This window comes from Helianthus annuus, chromosome 8 (assembly GCF_002127325.2).
Source record: "Helianthus annuus cultivar XRQ/B chromosome 8, HanXRQr2.0-SUNRISE, whole genome shotgun sequence".
Lineage (NCBI taxonomy): Eukaryota > Viridiplantae > Streptophyta > Magnoliopsida > Asterales > Asteraceae > Helianthus > Helianthus annuus.
This window is the reverse complement of record NC_035440.2, coordinates 47193699-47201724: the sequence shown is the minus strand read 5'-3', so window position 1 is coordinate 47201724 and position 8026 is coordinate 47193699. Positions and strand designations below refer to the sequence as shown.

Sequence of the window (8026 nt, the reverse complement as noted above, 5' to 3'; positions counted from 1 at the left end):
AGTCGCGAACCGTTTCCCGCCGATACATCACGATGACATCACCATGATGATGTCATGTGAATGAATTATCAAATGAATGCACATGAAGTCCACGTGAATTCATAGTCCATGCATTTCATACACACAATTACACTGCCATGCCTGATGAGGAAGATAAACCCCAATTTGAGCCATCTGTTCCTTTAAATGTTGAGGAAGTCGCAGCGGGACTTGGTTACAAAAAGGAAGCATCATCAGATTCGGATGTGTCAGCAGATACGAAAGTATCAACTACTGAACAAAATCAGGATCCTCCAGTCATTGTTGAGGATGCTGATTCTTCAGATGATGAATCCGATGATACTGACTCTGCACAGTCTGATGCGGTTATCAAAGAAGAGGACATACCTATCGAGAATCACATTCTATGTGACCCTCCTGCAAAACCTGCTAAGACTGTTCAGGTTGAGTCCAATTCTACACAAGAATCTGAGAGTGTGAATTTGCTGTACAATCTAGTTGGTGATGATAAAGTTTATTCAAACAAAGATTTTCCAATTAAAAATGTAAATCAATCTTTAATCAGCAAAGTTTTTGAAGATTCGACAAGTAAGTTTTTGGGAGAGTCGAGTTTACGAGTTGTGGTAACACAATGTCCTCCGATTCCAAAAGCTGAAATTCGAAAACAATATTGCAATAAAAAATTACCAATAGAGAAATTTCAGCAAAATCGTACCAAACCAAAGGGAAAATCGACAACTCAGGGTCAAAAGGAACAAAACCAAAGAAAGAACAAGAAGGTGAACTTTGTGAAGTCGAAGGGAACTGATAAAATTGAAACATTTAAAAACAAATCTAACATAGATTATGTTCAGCAAGTTAGAATTTTGCAAATAGATGGTCAAAACAATTCAGGACCAAGTACTTCGAAATCACAAAGTTCATCAACGAGACATCAACATGATACTTCGGGGTTTGTTGAATGAAGATCATGTTTCGAGTGTGGTGAAATTGGACATATAATTCGAAATTGTCCATATCTTCATAAGTTAAAAGCTAAAGTTGATGTTCCCCGTGAGCAAAATTACCAAAAGCGATTTGTTTATTCAGAACAAGATCCCCGTCTCGTGAAAGAAAGGGAGAAGAAACAGAAACGCAAGCAAATCAAGGTAATTGAAAAAGCTCTTAAAACCGATGTGGTTAAAAAAATATGTTTCAATCAAACCAGAAATTTCAAAAATGTCAAAAACTTCAAACAATCATGAAGTTAAAATTTCAAATAATCAAACTGGTAAAACTCAACAGACATGGAAACCTAAATTGGCCACAAACTCAGGGGGAGCATCACCATTTCCAAATCATCGCGAAGTCGAAATAACTTTTATCAATGAAAATGGAAGACCCAAGTCCACGAAGGCTTGGGTCCCCATCTCCAACTGATCATTTGAGTTCATGTGTTGGGTGTTCCAGGAGGAACTATCAGTAGTCTTTGGATTGTTGATAGTGGGGCATCCAGGCACATGACAGGCGACATGAGACTTCTCTACGACGTCAAATCTATTAGAGGAGGTTATGTTGCTTTTGCTTGAGATAAAGGCGGATATATTACTGGTGAAGGAATGGTTTCCAATTGGGTTGTCAGTTTTGACAAGATCAACTTCGTGCAACAACTTGATCACAATCTTCTAAGTGTTTCTCAAATCTGTGATAAGAAGTTTTCGGTGCACTTGGATGCTAATGGATACTATGTGCTGAAGCCCGGTTTCAAGATCCCGAAAGACTGGATTCTCTTGTCTGCACCAAGGGTTAATGATTTCCATGTCCTTGATATAAGCCAAGCAATCACAACATCTACACAAGTAACATGTTTTGTTTCCAAAGCCACAGAAAAGGAAACGATCTCTTGGCACAGATGGATGGGTCACATTCACCTAGGCTTGTTTTCAACCAAAATAAGTAAGTATCTCACATTTTCATATACGTCAAAACAGATGATAAATGGTATACTCACCAGTAAGATGAACCCTCGTGCATACCTTGATTTGGGAATGTGCGGTGTGTGGATGAACACTAGTCGGTAAGTATAAATCATACCTTAACGTATCCCCTCGCCATGATTACATCTGATAAGTTGAGCTTATGAGGATAACAATACCAATAATTGTTATAGGCTGCTTATCTAAATGTTAACTAATTGAACAACAAGAGCGTTTTGGCGTGACCGTACACTGATAAGATTCTCTTACCCTCGAAACTCGCAAAAAGAATGTCTGTAAATATTTATTTATCGTATTTCGTGTCTGCATCTCTGTATATATTTATTTACTGCTTTCTGTCTTTACATTTGAAATATTAAAAATATCAAAAATATTTTAGGTGTGTTTTATGATGCGTGTTAGCGTGTATATATTTTAGATGTATATTTTAAGCCCTTTTTACACTTTTAGTCAAGTTTTAAATTTATAAAACAAGATATTTACTAACACTAAACACACATATGGGCAAGTGCACCCATCGTGGACGTAGTATAGTGTTGGTAAGATACCGAAGTCGTCCAAGGACATAAGAGCTTTTAGTACCGGTTTATCCTCAACGTCTAATCAAATCAAAATGTTAGAAAAGATTTTTAAACTAAGAAAATAAAAACTAACTAAATGCTGAAAAATAAAAATAAAATAAAAAAAGATAGACAAGATGAATCACTTGGATCCGACTCGTGTATTAGTATAACCTTTGATTATTTTTGCACTTTTGCACTTGTTTAAGAGATTATCTTAGTTATTGTAGCAGACCCCTCTTTTGAACGCGACGTTACCCTCAACCCAGTAGTTTGAGTCAGCAAGGATACAATCCTAAAGGATTGGATTATTGGAAGATAATGAATTAAGTTATTAATGCAAATTATGGTAGGCCCCGCTTTTGGCGGTGACGTTACCCTCGACTAAGTAGTCTGAGTCAGCAGGGATACAGTCCTAAATAGCCGGGTTATAGTATGAATAGTAGTTAACTTATGAGGGGGTCAAAGAGTTTGGATCCCCGCCATCCAATACCTGTGGGCATTGAAGGAGATCCTACTAAATTTGACCCAGGTCCCTTGCAGGACCTCTAAACGCTGAACAAGGGCAAGACCCTTACCAAACCGTTCCCTTAACCCCTGACCAGGTAGCCAACATACCTCCATATAGACCGTGGAGATATGAATGGTGAAAATCTTTTATTTTATATAGACAGTAAAATAATGCCTAGACACCACGGACAAACGATAAGGAAAGATCACCTTCAACATAAGTAACTAGTTATGTAAGAGACTTAGGCAAACATTATACTAATAAAAATTGCAAAAGATTAAAAATAAAAAGTATTATACTAAACACTTGGCTTCACCAAGTGATGTAAGACTCTTAGGCAAACATGGCCTTGATTGTCAAGAACTCTTACGATCAATCTTGGATCCCGAGACGACTCACACACTCTATGATGGACAATGGATTATGGTGGTGGATGATGGTGTTTTGGTGGTGGTGGGTGGTGGATGAAGTGTGAGAGAGGTGGTGTTTCAAGGGATGAGTTGCAATGAAACCAAGCACTCTTATTTATAGGCTGAACTGAAGGCTGGGCACGGCCCCGTGTCCGCTGGACACGCCCCCGTGCCTGTCTGACACTCTCTCTCTCTTCATTAATTGTAATTCGCAATTACAATTAATGCGCCTGCTGTACTTTCGCCACGCCCCCGTGTTCACTGGACACGGCCCCGTGGTTGGCAATAGAAGCTTCTATAGGTTTGTCTTTTCTGCTGCTTCTTGGGCACGGCCCCGTGCTGGCTGAGCACGGGGTGTGTTCAGTCTTCTGCCTTCTCTATTTTGCTTGGGAGGATGTTGTCGAGGGGTCGGGCAATCCACTTTTGTTCCTTTTCTTGTATTTATGTTAGATTTAGCTGTCTTTTTGCTTCTTTTGTGTCATTTAATCCTGAAAATACAAAAGGAAGACAAAAACACTCTTTTTCCAACATTAGTACTTAAAAAGGGTTAGTTTTATGCCTCATTTGATGTAATTTATATGTTGCATTTAGCACACATCAAATACCCCCACACTTGAACTTTTGCTTATCCTCAAGCAAAACTCTTTAATATGTGGCTTACACTCCCAAATGGAATGGGTAGAAGAGAAGGTTTTGGCTTGTCATAGAGTGTTGGGAATCCAAGATCTTTTTGGTTTTATTTTTATTTATTTTTAGAACGTTTTATAGGAAAAATTACTTATTTGAGCATAACATGCCTTTTTAAAATTCCATTTATATACAAGTTCACATACCTCACAGGAGAAATCACTCACACTCGGCCGAAGGTGTATTTTTTTAGTGAATCACTCGAGAGCGGCATGAAACATATTCCTACCATAGGCTTGCCAAGCAATCAATCCTCCTCCTTTTTAACTTGTTACCTTTTTAAATATCAAGAGTACTTTTTGGGTAAAGGCTTGGGCTAAAGGTGGGTGAATGGGTTAGTAGAAAAGGGCGAAAAACGTAAAAAGCGTCGGTTTTCGTAAAATACTTTGTTTTAGTGACTTTTTATTTCGAATTATTTCTCCAAACAAACTTTTGTTTTAAGAGCTTTGTTTGTTTATTTCTAACTTCATTCATTTTTTTTTCAGTCACACGAAAACCGAGCTTGTTACTAAAACAAAGGGTAGAAATAAAAAGGGTTTTTTTTTTTGGTGGGTAAAAAGGTTTTAGAGTAAAGAAATGAAAGATTTAGGCTCAAAGGGGTTAACTAGGGGGATTTTGGGTAGGTGGTAAAAAAAATGAAAAATAATGGTGTAGAAAGAAAAAGGGTTAGTCCTAATGCCTCCATCATTTACTTACTTGGGTTTAACTTGGTAAGGACCGGGAATGAATCATCGTGGCAAGTTCTAGAGTCGTAAGAACCAAGCGGCTATTCACATAAGAAACGAAAAATGAGCATTTCGTCTAAATATGTAAATTTGTATGCTCAATAAAGGCTCAAAACCCACTTTTTGTGGGAATGGGTTTTTCTATGTGACCAAGTATATATAATCAAATTTTAACTAAGCTTGTCATGCCGTTTCATAATTTTCTTATGTTAGTTCTTTTTATCACGACGCTCTCGGTTGTAAATTTGTAAAAATATAACCTTATTAATCTTAGGATTCCTAACTTAAACTTTAGACAAGTAAAAAAAAATAAAATTTTTTTTTTTGAAAAAATTTTGGGTGTTTAGCGGTTCCAATAGAGTTTTGTGTAAGGCTTGTTATTAGGACTTGCAAAATTTCAAGGTTTTAGCATCCCCCCCCCACACTTAAATTACACATTGTCCTCAATGTGTCCCAAAAATAAATTTTTAGGTTGATTAGATGTGTAATATGGTGTTAAAAGCAAAGATTTATGTTACTGGCAGTCTGGACACGGCCCCGTGGGGACCGGACACGGCCCCATGTTCAAGTGCCAGTAACAAAAATTAAAGAAAAGAAACAGAAGCCTGGGAACGGGGGCGTGTTTGGTGAACACGGCCCGTGTCCAGTTACCTGAACTGGGCATTTTTCTGCAGGGGGTTCAGCACGGGGCCGTGTTGGTTAGACACGGCCTGTGTTGAACCTTCTATAATGGAGAAATTGATGTCGGGTTGCCTTGTTCTTGTGCATGGGGTCATTTTTCTCGTTCCCCTTTTCATCCCTTACCACCATGATTGTGTTTTATTTCTGCAAATTAAAACTAAAAGGTTAAACTAAACTAAAGATAGTTCCGCGGAATGCCTCCGTGGTGCGCCACGTTTATAAGGGTCCTTGGCTAGACCCAATGTGAGGTTATATATTTTCTGAGTGGGATGTTTGGCATCCCATGTTGCACCGTTGGAGAGCAGCATCCAAACTCGAATCAATAACCTTCATGTAGTTGACCGGGTCGTCGTCCTCTATTCTCTTCCCAACCCCGAATTTTACTTCATCATCCCCGTACCTTAAGGTGAGCGTTCCGTCATTCATATCTACCACTGCTTGTGCGGTGGCGAGAAATGGTCTCCCTAGTATGAGGGGGGACCTCGGTGTCTTCTTCCATATCGAGTATGACAAAATCGGCCGGATAGACGAATTTGTTTACCTTTACTAGGACATTTTCGATGACACCTTGCGGGAATTTGACGGATCGATCAGCAAGCTGTATGCTCATTTTTGTACGACTCGTTGTTCCTAGGCCGAGTCTTTTAAACATTGATGAAGGCATGAGGTTAATGCTAGCCCCAAGGTCGGCTAGTGCATTACGAATGGGGGAGTCCCCGATTGAGCAGGGAATCGTGAAGCTTCCAGGGTCGATTTTCTTTTTGGGAAGTTTGTTGAGTACGAGGGCAGAGCATTCTTTGCCTAAGTTAACTAATTGCAAAGTTTCAATTTTCTTTTTATGAGTGAGGAAGTCCCTCATGAACTTAGAGTATTTGGGCATTTGGGTTAAGACATCAATAAAAGGAATATTGACATGTAATTGTTTTAATAGACTTTCAAATTTTGCGAATTGCTCATTGGTCTTTTGACGAATTAACCTACCGGGGTACGGAACTCGAGGAGCCTTGGTGGGCTCTGATGATGGAGGGGAGTTCTTCTCCTGCAGAGGCGGGGGTATAGTCTCTTCTGTTGGCGGTGGCGCTTCCGCAGGCCCCACGGTGCGGTTTCGCAACGTGATGAGATGAACTTGCGCTTTTGGGTTTGTTTCGGTATTGCTTAGTAAAGCACCTTGTGGTCTCTCGGAAAAATTTTGAGCTAGTTGATTTAATTGTTTTTCTATGTTTTGAATACTAGCTTGTTGATTTCTAAAATTTGATTCTAATTGTAGAAACCTTTCCGAGATTTTCTTTTCAGTGTCGGAGATGAGGCGAGATACAGTATCTTCAAGCCTTTCTCGTCCACCTTGTTGTTGAGTGAAATTTTGTGACTCATTTTTTGGTTGTTGAAAGTTTGTTCGTTGGGTTTGTTGGTTACTACTATTGCGGGGCTCTCTCCAACCAAGGTTAGGGTGGTTTCGCCATCCTTGGTTGTAAGTGCCTGTTGGTGGACCCGACGGCCTAGGTCTATTGTCAATGTAGCTTACCGACTCTTGTTGATCGTCTGTTTCTTTCATACAACTCCAATTTTCATGTGGCCCACCACACCCTTCAAAAGCCATAACCGAGACTGTTTTTGTCATTTCCAATTTTTTTTATCTTTGAAGAAAGAGCCTCGATTTGGGCTTGTAAAGAAGTGCTTTCATCAACCTTGTGAGCGCCCGGGGCAATAGATTTATTGCCTGGGGGAGTGTGCCACTGAAAATTGGTTTGAGCAATTTCCTCAATTTGGTTATATATTTCATGTGGGCGGCGATTACCTAAAAGTCCCCCGGAGCTAGAGTCAAGTGTCTGCCTTGTGTGTGGCAACAACCCATTATAGAAAGTGGATACTTGTTGCCATATTGCAAGGCCATGATGTGGACACTTTCGCAATAGTTCCTTGATCCTTTCCCAAGTTTCATATAAGGATTCCCCGTCCTCTTGTGAATATGTATTAATTTCAGTCATTAACTTAGCCGTTTTAGCGGGAGGGAAATACTTATATAGAAATTTTTGGGCTAGTTCATCCCAGGTGTTTACCGATCCAGCTGGGAGGGCGTTAAGCCAAGCTTTTGCTCGGTCTTTTAGCGAGAAAGGAAACATTCGAAGGCGGATGGTGTCATTTGATGCTCCATTGATCCGAAAGGTATCACATATTTCTAAGAAATTAGTAATATGTAGATGGGGATCCTCGTCCGCAAGCCCATGGAAGGTTGCGGAGTTTTGGAGCATTTGTATCAAATGCGGCCGAAGTTCGAAGTTATTGGCTTCAACATTCGGTGCATTGATAGCGGCGCCTAGGTTACCTACGGTGGGTCGTAGATAATCCATGAGGGTACGTTGGTCCGCCATTGGAGGTGGATTCCCCGAAACTTTCTCTTGGTTTTTGGCTTTTAGTCTTTTTCTGAGAAAGCGTTCGGGTTCTTCTAGAGGTTCTTTTATGTCCTTATTAGAACTGG

The 8026-nt window shown here is 39.8% G+C and overlaps 1 non-coding gene across 1 annotated transcript; it reads left to right on the top strand.

Moving 5' to 3' along the window:
• Positions 1–7434: 7434 nt before the first annotated feature.
• On the top strand, positions 7435–7541 carry LOC118481467. The gene has a single exon (XR_004865676.1). It is a non-coding gene; the product is annotated as a small nucleolar RNA R71 (small nucleolar RNA).
• The last annotated feature ends 485 nt before the right edge of the window (positions 7542–8026 follow it).